Source organism: Rousettus aegyptiacus, unplaced genomic scaffold, assembly GCF_014176215.1.
Source record: "Rousettus aegyptiacus isolate mRouAeg1 unplaced genomic scaffold, mRouAeg1.p scaffold_m13_p_3, whole genome shotgun sequence".
Lineage (NCBI taxonomy): Eukaryota > Metazoa > Chordata > Mammalia > Chiroptera > Pteropodidae > Rousettus > Rousettus aegyptiacus.
In genome coordinates, this window is record NW_023416306.1 from 48,940,372 (window position 1) to 48,962,490 (window position 22,119).

At 36.9% G+C, this 22,119-nt stretch overlaps 1 protein-coding gene and 1 pseudogene across 3 annotated transcripts in view; one reads left to right on the top strand and one right to left on the bottom strand.

Annotated features, from left to right (window-relative positions):
- GLIS3 (GLIS family zinc finger 3) overlaps positions 1–22,119 on the bottom strand; it is a 417,797-nt gene that overhangs the window by 204,263 nt on the left and 191,415 nt on the right. The window lies entirely within an intron of this gene.
- On the top strand, positions 9,384–9,506 carry LOC118600885 (annotated as a pseudogene).

The window sequence follows — 22,119 nt, forward strand, 5'->3', positions numbered from 1 at the left end:
GCCCAAAGACTAGGAGACATTAAATAATCTTTGTCCCTTTCTCTTAAGAAAACAGCACCTAAACTCTCTCTAGTCTCTCATGTTCTTCCTCTTGATTTTTATTATCTGCTACTGTTTGCCTGGTTCTATTCCCATTTTTTAGTTAAGATCCTTCAGAGAGAAGGAATTCAATTGGCTCATCTCATCCTTGTGTGATAAGAGATCTTCTTTTTAGCATTTCATTTTATTTTATTATCAGTTTAAAGTATACAGTACACTGGTTAAAGAAGAGCTTTTTGTCGGCCAGCCCATGGACCGGCTGTCTTTCCGTCAGCTGCACTTCTGTCACCCAGGCAACTGTATTTGATCCAAGGTCAAGTGGAATAGAATACAGTGGTCCAGAAGGTGAGCAGTTTTCCTCAATAAGAGACTGTGGACCTGACACAGTGACTGCTCACAATACTGTCAAAGAGTTAGAGGCATTAGCAAGGTTTCTGATATCTATTTGAAAAGCCAAAACCTGAAGAATATTTGGTTCCTCTAGGACAAACAGATGATTTAATTTCTCAAAGTCTTTGGGCAGATTCATTCTTAAATTATTCCAGACACTATTTTAAAGGTCCCCCTGGACAAGAGAATGCGAAAAAAAAAAAAGACCACAATGCCATGAGCGAAGCAAAGTTTTGACTGAGCCAAAAATATGGGTAAATGTAAATTCCAAGGTAGAAAAATGAGTCAGTAACTGGTAGCACAGGAGTAAAAGACAAGGCAAAGAAAAGAGTTGAGAAAAAAATAAATAAACTAAGTCTGAGGTCAGCTCTAGGGGCAGGAAAAAAAAAAAAGAACGAAAGAAAAAGAAAGGAGCTGAGCCTGTTCTTGGCTTAGGGCCGGGTTGGGAGCAGTCATCAAACAGCTGCTGCTACAGCAATAACCAGATAGCCCAATAACGAGCTGTCACAGATTTTCCGCTTCCAAGTCCTAGATAGTTCTTGATTCAATTTTCTGTTTCCAATGGGCCATTTTTGCTATTTTTGCCATTTGTATCCTTATAATAATCTCTATTACTCCAAGAAGCCCATTCGCAAATGAAAGACCATATGAACATACTGGGCCTTCTGCATTTAACATAACTAGAAAGTTGCACGAAGATGAAGTGCTCTAGATTTTTTTGCTATAAATTTTTTTTTCTTTTGTATATGCCATGTAACAATTTGGAAAAAAAGAAATCTGGTCCCAGCAACCAAGTCTAGAAAAAATCAGACAGCAGCCTAAGGTGAAATTAAACATAGCTTTAGAATCATACCCAAGATATTGTGAGTCCTTGCAATAGAGATCAGTAATACTCCAGCCCATCTGAAATCCAGGAGTAATCGTGGAAAACGAAAGATTATGTCAAAGTTAGCAATGACTGTCAAATGTCATTCACGTTTCAAATTATTAAGAAGGTGGATCCAAAAAACTGTATAGCGGTCACCTTGGGAGATCTTAGGAAAAATCAAAACTGGTTTATTTACGGGACTGTTCATGAAAAGCCGAGGAAAAAAAAACTGCAATCACCAGGAGGCAGTAAAATTTTACTCAGAATTGGTCATGTCTACCTAAGCTCACTGTTCCTTTTGATTATACCAAAATACAGACTTCAACAATACACTTACAAAGTCTCTTATGATAATCTTATAAATTTTGGCAGTTGGGGATATAAAACTTAAAACAAAAAGTTAATGTCCAATTCAAGAGAGGTTTCTAGCAACTTGCTACAGAACTCTATTCTTAGCCTGTCCAGTTCAACATTTTCATATGAATTTGGGTAAATGAAGTAACAGTAAGGGTATCCCCATCAAATAATTATAGAGGCCACAGTGCCAAGAAAGGTAGCAAATACATTGAATGGCACAGTTTGGAATCAGAGAGGTTTGATAGGCATGAAAGATGGGTTAGGTCTACACAGGGGTCTCCAACCCTCAGGCCATGGACCAGTATCAGTTCATGGCCTGTTACAAACTGGGCCACACAGCAAGGAGGTGAGAGGCCGGGTGAGTGACTGAAGTTCACCTGCATTTGCAGCCACTCCCCAGTGCTAGCATCACCATCTTAGCTCTGCCTCAGATCATAGGAGCACCAGTCCTTGGTGTTAAAAAGGTTGGGGACCATTGGTCTAAAGGATGTAACATACTCTACTTGAGTCTAAATAGTAATTATAGAAGTAAAGGCTAGAGGATACCAGACTTAAGCAGCAGCATAGGACAACTTTGTTCAACACAAAGTTAAATATGATTCAGAGATGGGACAAAGTCATCAATAAAGCTAACAAGGCAAGTTGTATTTAATGTGCATATGGTTTCTGTGATTAGAAAGAAAATAAAACCTTTCTATTCTGGACCATACCTGGAATATCCCCTTCAGTTCCAGTGATGTAGTTTTTTTTGTTTGTTTTTTTGAGGAATAAACATTCATAGGAATATACTTAGAGGATAACTAACCAGACAGTTAGTACAGGAACTCTAAATTTGCATCATATGAGGAATGGTTGAATGAACTGGGTTTGTTCACTTGGCAAATATCGGTAAAGAAACATGGCAGTTTTTCTTGAAACAAATGAAATGTTATCAGGTAGAAGAGAGGCAACACTTTGTCTAGTTATTCCCAAGGGACAAAATTAAGGCTAAAGCTATAGCAGATATTTTAGCTCATTGTGAAAATATAATAGGCTCCCTTGGCAGGTGTTCAAAGGCTCGATAACCACCAATAGGAAAGTTATAGAGGAGCGTCAACTTGGGTAATCCTTTAAATTCCTTTTAAATCTTAAGTCTATGCTTTAAATTTTATTTTTAATATTTAAAAATTACTTTTTAAATCTTATATGCTATTCTGATTATGACATTTCACTAAAATTAAATCTCATCCAAGGCTCTTCTTAGAAAATAGCTTTTCCATGTACAGCTTCTGATCCGCCTAGCCATTCCCTGGGGAAGGAGAAGGACTAATACTAAGGAGACCCTGACATCCACTGGACCTGGTTAACCAAGGAGTTAGTTAAACCCTCCACGATCCACTGCTATCTGACAGACCCAGGAAGATCTCTGTTCTCTAGTCCCAACTTTTCCACCAGTCTCTAGGTGGGAAGTCTGAGTAACACTCAAGATTCAGGCAGTAAGATAAAGGGCACCAGAATGTTCTCCAATCTAACCCATGATCATAGAAGCCTACATAAAACTGATACTTTGTCCCATTTATTGTGGTTTTGTGTGTTCATAATGAATTCAGCCAAAGGCTGAAGAAGAGGGGTCAGTGAGTAGTAACACTTGAGCATCAAACCCACTCTGATCCTTTAGCAAACTCTATCTTTATCATAAGGACATGTTACAGTTAAACATAATGCAACATTTAAGCTGAACTACAGAAAGCAAACAGTATTTTTTAATCCAGAATAATGTTCATGAGGATCAAGAGAAGAAAACATATTTAGCAGAAGATGTGAAGGTATAAATCAAGCTGTGAGATGGTTCGTGCACTGTAAGGGATCCTGCTGAAAACTTATTTCCCTGTGGATCTATTTAAACGGTCCACCTTAATGCTGGTATTATATGGGGCTATCATATAGTCACACCATGGCTCAGTATGTGCATAATATAATATAAGTAACTCTCATAAATAGGAAAAAAGTTAGCTTGCACAGTCAGAAACAGCTTGCTTAACTATAGTTTGGTATTCAACTGTGTGCTTATTTTTAAATTGCATTAGATCACTCTGAAAGGAGCAACCTAATGAAGAGAGAAGCATTTCTCATGCAGCACATGAAAGCACCATTTAGACCAGAACCGAAAGGTGACAACGTCTCTTCTAGTAATGTAGTCCTCTCCGTTGTGACCAGATGTTCCAGCTGCAAATCTGCTCTATAATCGTTATCCCTCTCAAATGCTGTCCTTTCCAGCCACCCAATGAGGCAATGATATACCTCTTAGGACCCCTACACAAACATCTTATCAACAACTTTTTGTTACTTCCAACATTTTAGCTTTTTTTTTCCCTGAAATTAAGCAATATAGTCCTCCTTAAAAAAACAAACAAACCATCTCTGGAAGGCCAGTGACTTTACTGGATTCTTTCACTTTGTAATGGTCACTAACAAGTGGTAAGATGAGTTCAGAGCACACCAGGACTCAAAATACTTTGAGGTTCCTGATATAGTCAGCAGACCTCTCTATCTGTACTGAACGTCACAGGTATAGAACTTACTGAGGACAAATGGCTGGGTTCTAACCAGGTGGCAGTTCAGATGAACACCAAGGATATATGAACAAATTCTCACACAAGCATACTAGCCAATAAACAAACATCTAACAACAACAACAACCATCAACTGCCTTAGATATCAAACAGACTACATCTTGATAGGAACTGCTTCAGAAGTCTAGGATACAAAGAGATTTTCAGAGCTGTAGCTTGTGTACTGGTTGCTGAAATATTCAAATCCATCCACACTGGTTGGTAAATAACCACTGCCACTAGCCTGGCCGCCTGGGCTCCTCCTGCAGGACCCTCCTACCATCTCCCCAACAACATGATTTCTAAAGGATAAAAGTCTGGCACAAAACAGGCTGTGCAGGACCCTGCTTCAGCAATGCAGTTGACATCCATTCTGACTGGATTGTTTTCAAACCTTTCTTGCAGGATTCAGATCTTTTAGTGGTGACTTTTTCAATCTTCAAATACTGGAGTCCATTTAAAGTCACTGGCATCACTTTTATTAGCCTGGCTAGGCTCTACCCCCCTCTATCAGAGAAAGGCTTCCACATAAGAGAGGATAAAGAGAGTAAGCCTTCACACCTGCAGGTGAAACTCTAAACCTGCCATTGGGGTCCTTGTAGCTGGGGGAAGCTGAAAGTTTCACATTAAACTACAAAGATTTATTTTTCCTGCTGTTTGAGAACAAATAATTCTGTCTGGTAAATATAGGATCCTATGTAAGTAATTACTACTCAGGCACACGTTACAGAGAATCACCTGAAAGCATCCATTGATAATCTCCTGTGGGGCCTAAATTTTCCCTCTACTCCCAGTCCCAAAAGAAGCTGGATCAAAATAAAATCAGACAATGGGTCTCAAACAAACAGAACAGCCTACACTTCCTTTCTCTCATGTGTTTATGAGGGAATTCGAATGCTGCTTAAACAACAGATAGCATTGCTTATTTCTAACGTTGAGTGTGGTAGGAAAAAGTAGACACAGAAAAAGGAAATGTGTATGTGGTAGGGGTGGGAATGAGAAGCTGCCACTGAGAAGTGGTTTGGTAAACAGAACCAATACAGAACATTCTGGATTGTTGGAAACTGTGAGAGGCCCAATATTTTCTAAGCCAGTCTGGTGGTGTGCTTTATACCTAAGCCTAAATATGCCAAAATCCACTTCTTCCAAAATACATCTAAATATTCCTCTACCTCCTAATAACTATGTAGAATCCGAGGAATTGGTAGGGAAAAAAAGAGCCTTGCTAATATTTTATTCATACCATTCAAAGAAAGAATAGGGTTGTACCAACTTGAGACACTATTACTTGTGAAATAATTTTTTTAAAAAGAATATGGCAATTGTTCTTACCAGAGATTCGAAAACTCTTTAGATGTCATAAATATTTTTTCTGGACTATTGAATTTTCACCAATTTCTCCCATTCTAAGAAATGTCAGGTAGATAAGTTATCAAATTCAACAAAGAAATAAGAAACTACTGCTGTGGCTAAAATTTTAAAGTTTTATCAAAGCTGTTTATTTTCCCCTGTTTATATTTACTTTGGATGCTAGGCCAGTGGAAGGTACTAACTTTTATAGATAATACATACACATGTGAATGAAAATGACATCCTAGAGGCATAAGGAAGGTTGCCAGCAGGCGAGGCCAAGACTAAAACCAGGCCATCTGAATGCCAGGTCAGTGTTCTTGCCCTTCTCCGCCCAGTGCCACTACTATCTATAACCATATCTTCAACTTAGTTTTAATTCTAAGATTCGGTACTCTTGATAAGAACTATCACCCTCTCCTACCCACTCCTCATCGCCAGAGCTTTCTCTTTTTCACTAAGACCCCAGAGACAGTCAATAAGATCACAGGTCAAAATGTTTCTCACATATAAAAAACAACTTAAGATTAGAGTGCACAGGGGGAGGCCCATGTATAAAGCATGTCTTGTTCACTTCTAAACAGTTTAGGACTTTAAACAATGGAGTCATTGGAGAGATGTGCACACCTGCATATTTATAAGCCTGTATTAGTGTTCAATTCTCTTTTGATAAGTCCCTTAAAGCCCCCTTTTAGAGGGTGTGGGCTTAAACAAATACCTAGTAAAACTTTTCTTCCCTTAAATAAAAAGCTAAGCCAGACAGTCTACAATTATTTTTCAGGATATTTTCTAAGTCTACATAAATATTTCTGGGTATGGTCTGGTGTCAAATATCACACTTAGGTTTAATTTTTTAAACTGTGGTAAAATACACATACAATTGTAACCATTTTAAAGTGAACAATTCATTGGTATTAAGTATACATTCACAGTAATGTACGACCATTACCACTATCTAGTTCCAGAATATTTTCATTACCCTGAAAAGAAACCCTATAGCCATTAGGAGTCATTCCCCATTCCTCACCTCCCCTAACTCCTAGTCAATCACTAATCTGCTATCTGGCTCTGTGGATTTATCTATTCTGGACATATTATAATGTGTCTTCTTTCACTTAGCATAGTGTTTTCAAGGTTCATCCATGTTGTAGCATCTATCAGTACTTCATTCCTTTTTATGGCTGAATAATATTTCATTGTATGGATATGACACATATTGTTTATCCATTCATCTAATGATAGACATTTGGAGTTTTTCCACCTTTTGGCTATTGTGACTAGTTCTTCTAAGAACATTCATGTACAAGTTTTTGTATAAACATCTGTTTTCAATTCTTTCAGGTATATACCCAGGAGTAGAATTCCTGGGCCATAAGGTAATTCTATGTTTAATTTACAGAGGAACCACCAAACTGTTTCTCAAGAGTTGCCTCATTTTACATTTGTGTTTAATTTTATAACTATTATTAAATAGCATGAATGGCCAATGCAGAAATAAACAGTTACATTTGGCTTCTCCATACTGTCGAGGTTCATCTCCCTGGAAGCCCCCTCAGATAAAACCTTTTAGCCACTCAACTAAAACAGCTCCATCTTCTAAACCCAGGTACTTCTAGACTCTCATCCTGTTTCATTTTCTTCAAAGCACTTTCAGATTCTCTGAAATTATTTACTTATTCATGTACTTGTTAATTGCTTACCTCTTTTTGGTAGAATTTAAGATTCATGAGAGCAGGACTCTTCCTGTCTTGTTCACCACTATATCCCCAGTGCCTAAGCCAGTACCAGGCACACAGTAGGCATTTATCTGATGGATAAATCCCTAACTAGTGCTCAACGCAAAAAAGAATTCCTATAAAATGAAGAAAGAGCCAGATTCAGTCCCTATTCATTTTCTTTTTCATAAAGAAAGAACAATTCTGGGTGGCAACTGGCTCAAAAGTCGAAAGAAGAGAAAAGAATAGGGCCCCAAAGACCAGCCCAATTTATGACATCACTGACCAATTATAAACTGCTTAGATTCACTTGTGCACTTAAGGCTCTACCTTTCTTTATGGCACAGGCAAACTGTCAACACTGCAGCTGGTTATGTTTGTTCCTAAGGTAAAGACAAAGAAGCTTACTAAAGGTCCTTAAGGTAAGTTTGCTTCAGGCTTTGATTCCTTTTGTCTGTTCTGTTTATCAAATAGAAGCCTCCAAGTACCTACTTTAAGGTCAAAACAAAAAGTCAGGTTACTTTACAGGATCCTTCAAAGTGTTCTTACCCACCTTTGCCTCTTTTCAGAATGATCAAATTCTTGCTATTTGAATGAGAAAGAAAGATGAACAAAGAGCAAATGTTTGAGTTGAGATCAAAGCCTTACAAAGGTCTCTTTCCTTTAGAAGATGAAGACACTATGGCTCAGAGAGGGTAAACTGCTTACTCACAGTCACAAAGCTCACTGGCCAGCAAAACATCAGCTCCATGAAGGCAGAGACCCTGCCTTTCACGGTCACTGCTTGATTCCAGAATGGACTAGTGCCTGTGGTGTACTCAATAGCTGCCTCACAACTCCATAGGAGCTTTCAAAGGCACAGAATAAATAAATTTATTTTTCCAGTTACTAAGGAACCAACTGAATTTAAGGGTTAGCAATAAACACCTTGGTAAGAGTCACATGAGGATGTGATCTAGAGTGAATTCAACAGGGCCCATGGGCTTGTGGCTACAGAAATGGCCATATATGGGAGAAGGAGGCAAACACAGCCTGATCAGGAGCTTGGGTGGAATCAGGCCACAGGTCACATCAGTGACAAAGCTGCCTCCATGACAATTCAGAGTCTGAAGGCCTAATAATCATTGTTCCTTGACCTTGGCTTATTTAGTCATTTCTTCTACATACTTGTGCTATTTGTTGACTTAAAAAAAAAAAAAAAAGAAAAGAAAGAAAGAAAAGAAAAAGAAAGAAAAGAAGAAGAAAAAGCACATTATGGATAGCTAAACTGGGACATTTTGAAACCAGAGTGGGTTTTCTGAAATTTTGTTTTGTATGTGGTGAATATATGCGTATGTGTTTGTGTTTTCCTCAACAAATTATCTGAAAAGCTAGTAGCTTTCAACATTTTGCTCCTTGGCACACTCGTGCTTAGAAAATTCTATTTTTAAAAACAAAGATATTTGTCCAAATAATGGGATCTCAAGGCTTTTCCCATAGGAGCTACTAATTAACCTTACTGGGACTTAATAAGGGTCAGTCTAACACTGATATCTAGGGCTTTTTAAAAATCATGATGATGCTACCATGATTTTCAAAATGTTGTCTTCTTCTTTCAAGAGAAAAAGAAAAGATGATGACAGATATGCTTCATCTTTCTTCCTTCCGTTACTTCTATGTCCTGGACCAAGAATGAACAGGGCAAATGGGGTTTCCTGCTTTTTAGCATACAGAGCTCTCATTCTTGACATCAGTAAAGTTTGGCAAGAGCCTATTTGCTCTTTCCTGGGCTATTCTGAGAAACAAAGCATAAGATGCCGAGTTTGACTAAGCAGAATCTGGCCCGAGATTACTCTAAATTCCAGGTAAAATTAAATCAAGGATGCCTCTGCATCCCTGTTCCTGATCTTATTTTTATATGTCTTTCGGCACCACCAACAGATCCACCTGTACTGAGCTCCTTCAATGCCAAAATCAGGGACGGACAAAGGAGGTTCCAAGATGATCTAGACAAAGTACCTGCCTCTCGGGTGCTTATACTCTTGAGATAACATGAAACAGATAATTACAAGATAGAGAATGTGTGATGTTATAGTCTACGGCCATGCTACCCTGAACGATCCTAATCCTGTCTGATCTCAGAAGCTAAGCAGGGTTGAGCCTGGTTAGTACTTGGATGGGAGACCACCTAGAAGGACCAGGTGCATGCTGTAGGTGTAAAAAATAAAAAATAAAAAAAAATAAGGGATTGTAAGCTAACAAGGTCCTTGCAATCTGTGAGGTCAACCAAGGGTTGTCTTGCCTAAAAATAAATAAATAGATAGATAGATAGATAAATTTCTTTTTTTTTAAAAAAAAGAGAAAGCTTACAGGACCTTCTCAGAAAAGTTCAACCTGAAATTCTAAGCAGTTTGCTTGCTATGTGGCATGTTTATGGACCTGCTAAAGAAACAAAAATTGTGGTACTATCATTTTAACTGACAGTCCTCAGTGATCAGTTTTGAAAGAGAATGCACACAGGCTTTCTTATATTCAAGCAAGCCGGCTCATAGTCAGCACTGAGAGGTTTTAGACAATAGCCAGTTTGCAACTTTGTTGGGGAAGCCCTACAGATGATCTGGATTTTATAATAGGACTCTTCTTTGTTCCTGAAAACATTTCTTTTGCAGGTAAAATAGGGTTAAAATGAACATCAAATATAGTACCAAGAAAGGAAAGACGTTTATATCCTGGAAAGAGCAAGCCAGCAAATGAAATCCTCTTTCCCCCTTTGTCAAGATGATGAGGATAATAGTGAAAGGTTAATGGGATGATTGTGTGTACCTCTATGTCCAGTTTAGTTCCATATGCCAGGACATCTATCCCTGTCACTGTTACCATCTCATCCCAGTTTGGTCCTGATTCTTTGGACCCTACTAGATAGGCTTAGCAGAGCAACCTAGAACATTAGAATGGTTACCAACACAGTTCACAAAAGCAATTCTAATAACACATGGCCCTGCAAAGTAGAACCAGCTCAGAGAACCTGTATTTGTAGATTAACATTGATGGTTTGGGAATCAGACTATCCTCCTGGGGATTTTATTCCTATTTCACTGTATTCATATAAATTCCCTATGGATGGAGCTTCCAATACAGGATCCCTTCTTAAGCTACTAGTTTTAAGGGTGGCTGAGATAGGTACCATCTGCTCACAGGGTTTCCTTTAAATTGTTAAAATCTCCTTTTTTTCCATTTAGCACTAAAGATTTTAAATGGAGTAATCCCTGGAATAGGGGACAAAGTGAATGAAATTCAACCTATGATTCAAATGCCAGTTTCTCAGACTTCCTACGGGGCCAGACGTTGGGAGCAAAGTAAAGGCTAGAAAGAGAAAACAGAAAAAACGGAAGTAAGAAAACAGAGAGGAGGAGAGAGAGAGATGAGAGAAAGAAGAGACAGACTTAGACACAAACCATAAGGTCAAGTGGGCACTTAGAGTCACGAGAAAGAATTAGATCTATAAAAGAAACAAAATATTAATGTTTAGGGAAAAGGGAGTTGGCAAAAGCCGCTTGCCCAAATAGCATCTTTGTGTATTAGCAAAAGCTATTTTTCTTTCTCAAGACACTTGTTTTTGCCATATGTCAGGAAAAAAATGCCACAAATCAAATGGTGCTCCCTAGAACTATGCAGTGCACAACCTATACACCTTTACATCCTGGCTGCACATCCCTCATAACACCCAGGCTCCTAAATTTCCTCTCATTCAAGATCACAATACTAAAATATCCAGAAGAGCAGCTTCATGAAGGATCAGCAATGTCCCAAGGAACCAAAGCTTAGAGAATCCTAATTCCAGGCCTTGCCTCATGGGCATACAAGCTGTATAGCAGCACAGTCTCACCCTTAGAAGGGCTCCACACTTGGTTTAATGCTCTTCCATAACCATCTTAAAATTCTCAAAAACTTTTTAACAAAGGGTACCACATTGGGCCCTCCAAATTACAGAGCTGGTCCCGCCTAATTTCAAACTGAATTTTACTTTGGGTTCATTCCCAAGAAAAATATCTAAAGATATCATAACACTTTTATTCTAAAAAGCTGAACAGGAAGCAGAGAAATAGGTGACAACAATTTTATAATGGATAATCACAGATAAATAAAGAGAAGCATTTTTTTCATTTCTTGGAAAAGGCTTAAATTCAGCAGGTATTTGGGGTATATTTCAAACTCATTATTTGTCCTTGGCTGAAAGACAGAATGTAGAGTCACATTTTTGTGAACCAGTTCCCTCCTCTTCAAATGAAAATCAAAAATGACATAAGAAAAAAAAAAAAAAAAGGTCAAACTGACTTCCTAGGGAACAGAAGAATGCAGCTTGAAAAAAAACAGTTCACTCAACTTTTTCAATGACACTAAAAGGACCCTTTGACACTTCTTGGCAAAGATATATCAATCCTGTTAATTCTAAAAGAATAAATGGTCTTCACTGAGAAAACTTCAAAAAAGAGGCCTTCATGATGGGCTTATGCAAAAAGTACATGCCCACCGCTGCTATGAACCCCAATCTCCTTTACATGTGAAAAAATAAAACTTAACTGTAAAGAAAATACAATATTCTAAAAATATCTATAGATGTTTATCTCTGTTCTGGAACTTTGGAACTCAATTTTTTTTCTGGTGCATCTGCCCTTTCGAATGAATGATTTCTCTAAGTAAGGCTAAGGAAAAAAGACAAAGATTATGACCTGATGAGAGGATTGTACAGGAATCACAAATGAACCTAGAGCTCAAGCCTCATCCCTAGAGCAAAAGAAAAGGAAGTGAATCCAGGCTTTTTTTTTTTTTTTTTTTTTTTTACCTGTAAGCCTAGCTTTCTGAGCCACTGATTTCTCTAACTCAGGCACTATCTGTAGGCTTTGCTTCTTTTTTTTTTTTTTCTGTCTTTTATCTGTTGTTATCTTTTTTCCCCATAACTAACAACTAACTATGAACCACATATTCACAATAGGGGGCAGAAAAGCATCGCAGTGAGTAAACTGACAATTCTCTGGATTCACAAGTCACATCGTTATTCAAAACCATCTTTATTTGCCTACTGATCTCTTTGACTTTCCAAAATCCCCTGCCCCTACTTTAGAAAAAAAGTTCCCATCTCTCTGCTGACATTCCACATCTGTTCCTGTATGTCATTCATTTTTTCCAGTGGATCCCTGAATATACTTAGCGAAATTATTAAAAATTCTGCCTGATAATTCCAATACCAGACCATCTCTCTGTCTAATTCTATTGACTACTTCCTCTCTTGGTCAAGAGTCACAATCACTTATTTTTTCACGTGTCTTATCACTTATTTTGTGCTGAACATTTTGTGTGAAAGAACAATAGAGACTACATTAATAATATTTATCCACAGAAAAAGCCTCACCCTCTTCTTCGTAAGGTCACTAGTAGGGGAAGGAGGCAATGAGTCACCTGATCTATAGTTGATATGGGTCTGGAATTTACTATAGCCCTCGTTAGATTTAATTCACCACTGGCTTCAATATCTTCAGGATAGGATTCTCTTTTAGTAGGACTTCTGAGCACTCACAAGATTCCAGAAACCTCTCTATGCTTTATATACATATCATCAGTTTTCCACTCTAGGGGATCTCTCTCTCAGCTTTAAAATCCAACAGGCGTCTTTTTGGATTATTAAGAAATTCTGTTTGTCATTTTCTATGAAGAGGTCCTGGCTTTCTGCACCTCTGGAGATCTCTCTCTGCCCTGCTTTTTGATACCCTCAACTTTTGATGGTGACTAGAAAACACTCTGGAGTGTCATGACAGGATTGTTCTCAGCTTTCCTGCCCTGTCCCCAGCCATCCTTCACCAGGCCACTGCCTTGCTATTGGAAAAAAAGCTGCATGTGACTTAAAAAACTCTATCAGTTTTTCTTCCTTCCACCACTCTTCCTTCCAGGGATGAAAGCAGTCCTGGGTTTCTTCTAGGAAGGGCCTGTTATTTTCTGAAATTTAATTTTATATTTTTTGCATCTTTGGTTCTCATTGGTTTAAATATCTTTGATTGTGTTGCTTACGCTCATTGTCAGGGTAAGTATGAAGGTCTCTTGCTATTTTCTACATCTGAACCAAAACCCTACTCCTACTTTTAATAAAAGGTCATGTTGTATTCTAGATACATCCTTCCTTTTGGGACCTATAGCTCCTGGCCAGCCTAGCCAACTCCTTGAGCCCAACTGCCAGCACCCTTAGCCCAGACACAATACCGCAAGATGTCTCAACCAAGCTCCCAGTTTGAAAATTCCAGCCTAGCCTGAATCTCTCACTTGATGAAATTTTTACATCTCACTTCATTCTGCTCTCAGCTCTCCAAGACTGCCTATACTAAGTCTTCCATTTCTGTCTTCATTTCAACTTTCCAATTTAACAAGCATTGTCTCTTCCCGGACAACCTGTTTCTTATCACCTTCAGTGATGGCCCCTTTCAATTGGATCTAACGTTTAGTCCCTTCTACCTGTGGATGCTCCCTCCCAGCTCACTTATATGTGGCATTCACATAATACTCCCTTTCTTCCCCATAAGTCAACCAGCCTCTGCCCTGGAATCAAGTCTCAATCCTACTCACAGGTACCATTCTTAGGCTCTATCCTACTCCCTCCTATGGATTTTCTAGACTCAGGGCCTGCCTGCTAGTCCCTACTTTCTGGACTATTCCTTGCATGCTTCTGATACAGTTTCTACCCCAATCTTCTGGTTTAGTTAAATTCGCATGCCACCCTCTATTTGTCTGCTTTATGATGGCTGCTGCTCAATTGCTAACATTATACTGAATCATAAGAAGAGAAAAAAAAAAGGAGGACTTTTCATTCTAGACTTAGAAACTTATGTAAATAGCTACAGAATGGTCTAATTGGACATTTGTAAAGACTGAACTACACAGAGTATATATTAGCATAGTTTAATATAAAAATGTGATGCCAACAATTCTTTTTAAGGTCTCATGTTTATATGACAGTACAATAAAATATTGTAATGATAAAAAAGCATTACGAAGGCCAACATGATATCCTAGAACAATTCTAGGGAAAAAAAAGCAAGATGCTTTCTTGCTATAAGCTTGTACTGTGTCTATTCCGTAAAGAATTATTCTAGAATGCCACAAATGAACATTTTGTTCTGCTCCTTTGGTTCTTCTGTAATTAGGGTATCCTGAGACAACTTCCTCTGTCTAGGACAGCTCAGCTTTTTAAAAGTCAGACAGCAAAAAAGGACACAGGAGTTGGAGAGGGTTGCAGGAGTCCTCACCCCTCCCGGTCTTCACTTCTTTTGCCCCACAGTTTTCAGTTGTTTCACCTCTCCCTCATATGATTTCATCATCGCAATATGGAGATTGAATTACTTCCTTGCCTACCCACACTCAGTAGCCAGGTTGTGAAAACTGTCTGTATAAGACTGTGCATTCTTTAACCCAAATGAACTCAAGAGAATGCAGAGTCAGATGAAAATGACAAATTGGCCCTGTGACTTAGTGATTAATTTAGGAGTAAGAAAAGGTAGTTCAAAATGAAAATCGTTATGTTGTAGAAGGTCTTCCTTGAGAATTCTTTGCTAATTTCCTCATATTGACATTATTGTTGGGACTGGTAAGGAAATGGAAGGGGAAAAAAATGGGCTCTAAACTTACTTTGCTTCTATGCTAGTTTCTGCCATACAGAGGGCCTAGTTTTCACATGCAAAACATCCAAGGCAGAGATGGAATGAATACTAGCTTATACTATGATAACTCTTCTGTCTGCCCCCATCATTGCTGTGAGAATAATTTAAATAGCATATTTAAGAATGCAATACATACAGTAATTAGAGTGTACAAGTGACACAAATTCTTATTGCTGTTTTATTGACAAAGTGCTTGGAATAAACTCACTTGTGTCACTTGATTCTTTATTGCACTAGTTTAACATACCAATGATTAAAAAACTGAGTTCCATTTCTTCAAAGAACAATGCACAAAGGAAAAAATTATTTCTGAGCCAACATCATCTTAGGTCTATCTAGGGATGCAATTTGTATATTTCACAATATTCCCAGGAGCAAAATGTATGAGATTTGTCCTTTCTTCTACTTCTTTTTTATTCCCTACTTAGTGAAGTTCTAACTCCTGTAAAGCATGTAATACAATGGATAACTCAGACAATGTGAAAGAAACTTTTAGATGTATGTAACAGATACTAAAAAGAGGGGTGATATATTTGGCCTATTGGTACAGGAAAGCATAATATTATTGAAAACCAAATCCTACCACCAACACAAATGGTTTACTCTAGGAATAAATGATGATTAAACATCTGTAAATCTATTCATGTAATTCAGTACGTTAATAAAATCAGAAATCTGACCAGATGATTGTCTCAATAGAGATTTAAGAAGCTTTTGGTGAGATTCAACTTCAATTCACGATTTTAAAAATGCTAAAAATGGTGTTGTATTAGAGGCATAGTATCTAAAATCAGAATCAAGATAAGCTTGTTTGTATCACCTCACCACTAAGAACTCAACCATGTATCAATGGTCCTAAATAAGGCAATTAAATTACAAAAATAAATGAGGTGTGAAAACGAATGAGGTATAAATATTTGAAAAGAATACATAGAAACTCTAAAAAAAATGAATTAAAAAGAAATATTAAGGCAAATAAAAGAGTTCAATAGGTTGACCAGACATCAGGTCATCATAGGAAAAATAACTTTTTTACACATAGCCAACCAATTAAAAGCTGAAGGTATTCATTGTGTGTGTGTGTGTGTGTGTGTGTGTGTGTGTGTGTGTGTGTGTGAAATACCCCACTAATAAACCTACTAATAATCAAAGTGAAATACATAGGTAAAGAAAATCATAAAACTTTACTAAGAACATAAAGGAAGACATAAGCAAACAGGGAAAATATCAGAAACTGAATAGTGAGATTCAATATTTACCTATGAATTGAATGCAATTCTAATTAAAATCACAAGATATTTTATGAAATTTATCAAGATGATTCTGAGACCGATTAACATGAAAAAAGAAATCTGTAAGATCAACAAAATTTTGAAAAAGACTAATAATGAGAGGAAACATTGTGTCCAGATGTCAAAACATATTTTAAAGCTGTAAGACATTTTTTATAAACGCTGAATTGTAGAGACTCAATAATTGTCAGACGACTGAAACAAAAGAGTGAACCAAGAAATAAAATGAAGTAAAAATGAGAATTTAGTTTATGCTGAAGGTAGTATAGTTGCTCAGTAAGAAGTATAGACCTAATTTAACAATGCCAAAAAAAATGGACATTTATTGAAGAAAAAACCTAGATTTGTAACTTGTACTATATTTAGAAATAAATTCTAAAAGGAATAGAGAGACAAAATGAGGAGAAAAATTATAAAAGTATAATAAAACACCTGAGATTTTTTAAAATATTGGGATAAAGAAGGATTTCTTACATGAGATAAAAATCCACAAATAGAAGTGAAGCTTTTACACAGCAGAGCACAGAGATAGTACATAAAATTTACACATTAGTTCAAGGTTTTCCTTGACTGTCATATTTTCTGCACTACTAATTTTTAGTTCAGAAAATGTATCTATTGAATTTATAATATGACTATGCAAGCTCCACATCCCCATTTAGCTTATCACCTTCTTACCAGTACTTAATTCCAAACCCTCTGCTTGGGGAAGATGTATAAAATTAACCAATGTCAGAAAGAAAACTATGTAACTTCCATTTTTTCATATAGGGATATGGGCTTCAAACTGTGAAAGCGAAGGCTAATTTAGAAGGAAAAAAAATAGCAAGAGAGCATGTAGACTTGTTAACTGTGTTCCAGGTACAAATGGGTTCTAATCCCCCAGAAATCTATATTTGTAGATATGAATGGTACACCGGTATCCACTGTCTGGGAGCAGAGAATAGATGCCTGAAATTTAAAACTGGCACTGTTCCTAATTTTTTAGAAAAAGAAAAAAGTTTTATCTTGGAAATTAGAAAAGGGCAATGAAATATCCTATTCACTATCAAAAGTGTAGAGCTGGTTATTTTTTTCTTCTGTAGCTCTAGATTTCTGTTTTTTGCCTAGAACTCCCCCAAGCTATGGTGTTTGCAAACCAACCCTTCCTAGGAAAAAGCACTTCCCAATCCCTTCTCAGGTTATGCCTAATCAGAGTCATTCCTTCACAGAACTCAGCTAGATCAGCAATACAACCCAGACAGAAAAAGGAGCATTGGTTGGGAAATGGCGAATGAAGGATAAGTCAAGGGCAAATGAAACAGCTTATTTTTTAAGTATACTATTTGTTTTATTTTTATATATTATATAATACCCATCATTTTTTATTTTACTGTTTTTGAACCCTTTCATACCAATACTATGCAACAGCCAAAGTGAGAAATTTTCTGTCATTTTTCAAAATTTAATATCAAATTTATTTTATACAAATTCCCAGCTCTTCTCGCCTTAATGTATTAAGTAACACAAATGTCATGTTCTAACAATTAGTAAACAGGCTTACTAAAACAGAACTCTCTAAATTAACCTTAAAAAGTTCCTATGGGCCAGAAAAAAGTGAAGTAGCAAAACCCAAATATTTCTAAATCTACACATCATTGTGATGCTAATTAACTAAACTGACAAGCATAGAATATTCCAGGTGGAGAGGTCTGTTTAAGATGCTTGAGTTTGGGTACACTATATGTATAGATAACACTCATTAAAATTAAACAATTAAAGCATGCAGTACATTTTTAGCCCTGAGATGGCATCACATGGTACCTCATTCAATTAGACAGGGCATAGGATATACAGACTAAGAGGACTGGACTTTTTAATATAAGATTAAAACAAGTATAGGTAAACAGATTTGTGGCACATTTAAAAATATGAGACTTCCAAAAAACTAAAATAAAAAAATTATAAGACTTTCTGGTATGTAAGTGTATGTATGTGCATATATATGTATATGTATATATATGTTTATCAGTGTATATATACATATGTGTATGTATGTGTATGTGTGTATATATATATATTTATATATATATATATATATATATATATAGTCTCCTTTCATGATCTCATTTAAATGATCCAAATATTTGAAGAAAAAACAAAAACAGAAAAAACTTACATCTTTTAAGAACTATCGAAAGGGTAACATTCATATACCAGAAATTTCAAGGTATTTCTATTTAATAAAAGTGCAAATGGTACTTGTCTGTAGGGAAGGCTGACCTTACATCTGGCACTGTATGAAACGCTCTGGTACAGTATGGAAGAGGTTTCAGCAGAAGCTCATTAACACCCATTACTGTAGGGCAGCTGGGAATCTATCTGAACACCAGCAGGGTTTCTAGAAGCACGTAGGCAAGGAGGTCCCTGAGTGGGAAACCCTCTGAAGTACATACTCCCAGTTTGTCCTGGATGCTGATGTCTGCACCATTTGCAGAACAAGGGCACTGTCCTAGCCACCTCTTGGTTGTCAAACAGAATGAAGAAGAAACTCATCAGCACAAAGCTTAAGCTCCTTGCCACCAATGCTATGGCTCCAGCTCTCTCCCTGCTATTCTAGGCTGTTAGATTTCTGACCAGGTAATAGAAAACAATACTAAAACTATTCCTGCTTTCCTTCATCTGAGCCTCAGATAGCCCATCTCTGTCCGTTGCCAACTTATTGACAACTGCAAAATCTACCCTGCTTTGCTTTGCTTTGCTTTGTGATACTAGAACTGGACCCTATAAACATTTCTCTTTTGCCGGCTGGTGTAATATTAGACTTTGTCGATATATGTAGCTGAAGGGCCACTGCAAGACAGAGTGGAAGAAGAAGCTTCTCTTTCTATCTTTTGGGTGATTTTCTTCTTGCTTCTATTGCATCACTGCAGCACTGTGTGTGAGGCTCAGTGGTACTTACTTTCCAGTGAATTTCTCTAGTACCCCACTGGCACTATGGTGGGTGGCTTTCTGCTCAATAGCTGTGGCTAGCTGGCACTGTAGCAGGGGCTTTATGTAAAACAACTCTAGTTGGCCAGCACCCCGGTAAATATGTCCACCACAGTTAGCTGCAAGCATAGCCTTTCCAATGAAGTGTAATTCTCAACTTTGGTTGGGCAAGATAAGATTATTCTTTTAAATTCTTAGTTCCTTCCTTGTACAGTGCCCCTCAGCCCTAAAGGAAGCATTGCTCCTTGCATTTGCCATTCATATGTTTCTTAGAATCCACTTTTATTCATTTTTAGCATTCAACACCTTTGACTGGTTGATAATCTTTACATTAAATTGTCCCTCTTCAAATTACTGGTGAGGTTTGTCTCTTGACTGGACCTTGCCTGATGCACTGTCTCCAGACTTTATTTTGCATAAACATAGAGGCTCTTTTATAAGAGTGAACGAAGAAAGAGCATTCAAAAGATGCTATAAAAAATGCTATCAAAAGATGTTGTCAAAAGAAGGAAAAAGGCACAAAGGGTCAGAGTAAAAGCATTCTTATGGAGGAGTTTTACTTCATCAACCAGGAGAATATTTTGAGAATTTCCAATTTGTTTTTTCAACAAGATTCAAGTAGGAACTTTATATATGAAACTAAAGCATACCCACATGGAGAGGAAACTCCTGAGAACAGCATGGGGATGAAAAACAGACTTGCCAAATTTAAAACCACAATTAAGACAGGAATAGATAATTGGATTTTAAAAGGGGAAAAAAATTAATGTCTCATTTCAAGAAAAGAAAAACTGTAAGCATCAAAGCAAGAAAAAAAAAAAACATTACCAGGAAAAAAGATTGATCTCAGACCTCTCCACCACAATAATAACAATCAGAAATAAACTGAAACACCTCTCAGCTTTGAAAAAGATTACAATTCAATTGTTCAACATCCAGTAATCACCATTCTTGAGTAGAGATAACAGGAAAATCCTCAGAGTGTATAAAATCAAAGCATTATGCTGGATGTCTTTCTTGAAAAGAGTTACCAAAAATCCTCCAATTGATAAGAGAAAGGACTGTAAATTAAGAGCTCAAAAATAGAAAAGTATCAGTATAAAAGGGCTGGTACTAAGCATGAGTTCAGAATCTAAATGTTCTAATTAAAAATAATTGTCATTTATAAAAAATTAAGGCAAATTCTTAAATTATTTTTAGTTGAAACTGTAAAATGTATTAATAATATTTAATCATCATAATAATCTAATTCTAAAGTTCTAGTGCAGGAGAGTTGTTGAAAGATGCTATATTTCTTATCTTACGTAAGTGGAGAATCAACAGAGTATTTCATTCATGATTTTGATAACTGGCTAAAAAGTTGTATACTATTTAATTATAAACTTAATCTTAACCTATAAACAGAACTTATGACTTCCAAACCACAAAAGGGGAAAAGGGCAACAAAGTTTATATATATGCAAAGAAAAAAAGACTAACATGATATCCAAAAAATATTAAGCTTTTGAGTGATGAATTTACTATTTTTCCTCCTTTATATTTTTCTGTACTTTCCAATTTGTTTACAATGACCATGTATAGTCTACATAATAAGAATCAAAATAATAAATTAGAGAAAAGCCTGGCACTCAAAGGGCAAGAATTCCAGAGGAGACTTTTCCATCTGTCATGAATTGCAAAGAAAGTCAGTCTACATACTCCTACAACTGCCTCCATTACACTACGGAAGGAGAAAGACTAATCGTACAGTGCAAACATCAAAAGAGTGCTGTCAATAGAGTTTTTTTCCTACTTAACTAGAGGTTTTGGGGTTTTTTTTGTTTTTGTTGTTTTTTTGCTGTGTATGTGTATGTTTATGTGTGTGTATATTTGACGCATCTATTCGACATGTCAATGCAGACTTGACCAATAAATCCACGTCTAATCATGAATTAAAAGAATAGCAAAAAAATGGGGGATTTAGAAATCATCTATAATCCAATACCCTTGTCTCACTCATGGAGAAATAAGGGCCAGAAAAGTAAGTGGCTTGTTCATGTCCAGACAATAGAGTTAGTTCCAATAAATGTTGGGATTAGTAGAAATACTATAAAACTCATAGTTTTATGAAGCCTTGAGGGCCTTGGATAAGGCTCAATAAAACTGCCCTGTTGAATATGTAGGAACTTGCTGAGCAGAGTAGATTTCTAAGATACTGGCCAGCTCTAAAACTTTATGATTGGGGAATTAATTGGCTACCTTGTCTTCCAGATTTTGAGACTTGCAGGTTGCTCCTTTGGGTCCCCTTAAACCTCTGGACCTAAAACCGTTGGAGAGGCTGCCCAGCTGGTAGCTAAGCTTTTGGATCTGCTCCTTAGCCATTCCAAGCCCCAGGCTCATAAACTTTCCAGTTGCTATCCCCAGGAGAGAGAATGATTAGAGATAAAATATTTACATGTAAAGATCATTAATAGATTTAAATGTACATGGACCTACAAGTATACTATAGCCCCATCTCTGAGTTCGTTAACGGCTAACAGTAGCCTTCTCAGATCATTATAATTTGAAAAACCTAAAGTTTCTTTTTAACCTACCTGTTAAATACTAGGCTATTTTTTTCCCCAGAACATCAAAATGTTATTTTTTTAACCGCATGCTTACTTCCAGATTGAGTCAGAAAGTATCCTGAAATTAAAGTGTGTGTGGAGGGGTGCTTTTTGGTCTATAGTGCATACTTACAGAGAAATTAAGTCATTAAATTTAGTCAAGAGCCTTTTACAGCTGTTTTGCTATTTTGCCAAAGCTCTTTTATGAAAGATGTGGGAATTGTTCTAAAGTACTACAGTGGATTTTAAAAGAAAACCAACCCCAAGGACACTGCCTTTT